Source organism: Arachis hypogaea, chromosome 7 (assembly GCF_003086295.3).
Source record: "Arachis hypogaea cultivar Tifrunner chromosome 7, arahy.Tifrunner.gnm2.J5K5, whole genome shotgun sequence".
Classification (NCBI taxonomy): Eukaryota; Viridiplantae; Streptophyta; class Magnoliopsida; order Fabales; family Fabaceae; genus Arachis; species Arachis hypogaea.
This window is the reverse complement of record NC_092042.1, coordinates 72,700,748-72,701,729: the sequence shown is the minus strand read 5'-3', so window position 1 is coordinate 72,701,729 and position 982 is coordinate 72,700,748.

Sequence of the window (982 nt, the reverse complement as noted above, 5' to 3'; positions counted from 1 at the left end):
GTGCATGTGAGTGACCAGATTTCTTGTAATTTACACAATGATTTTCTGATGTGTATCACCGAAATTGAGGTGAGATGCTTTGCTGGAAATGATTAAAGGGTTGAAATTTTCTGGTTTTTGGAAGAGGTGCATTTCTTTTGACAAATGATTTTTATTAAAATTGTCTCTCTTTGTAAAAACATTTTCACCAGAATTTTTTGAAACATTTGGACTCTTCGAATATGAGGTTTTGTTGTAGAAAAGTGGATTTTTGAAAGCAACCTCCTTATTCGAAGTATATCCCAAACCTGGCCTATTTGAACTGTGTTTGGTTCTTGGTGAAGGTTCAGTTTCACTTGTGTATACTTCATCAAATTTTTCTTCAAATGTTGGAACATATCCAATACCAGATTTGATTGGTGTGGATTTAATATTAGATGAAGAAGCCACAAATTTTATAGAGAAATCATTAAAAACTGCATCTTTCTTGGCTATATAACCTAAACTAGATTTTTCAAATAATGGTCTTTGACTTGCAAGTAATTTGTCCAAGTTACTAGAACTTTGAACAAATTTTGCTAAGTCACCATTTAGCCTTTTAATCATATCATTTAATCTTTTATTTTCAGCAATTAACTCATGAGAAGGATCCACAATGTGCTTTTCTTTTAATTTTTCAAGTTCAGATTTTAGAAATCTATTTTCTTCAATAATGTCCAAAGCACATTCAGTTTCCTTCACTTTTTCTTTTAAAAAATCATTTTCAGCTCTTAACACATCTCTTTCAGATCTGCATTCATTGTACTTGTCAAGCAGTTTTAAGGTATTTAAGGTGAGATCATCAATAATAGCATGTAAATCATCAATGGTCAAATCATAATAATTTACCTCATCAAGATTGTTGTTTCTAGTCATGAAGCAGTCTTTATCTTCACCTTCAAATTCTTCTTCTTCATTTGAGTCGTTCTCAAGTTCCTCCCAAGCTGCCATGAGCACTCTTTTC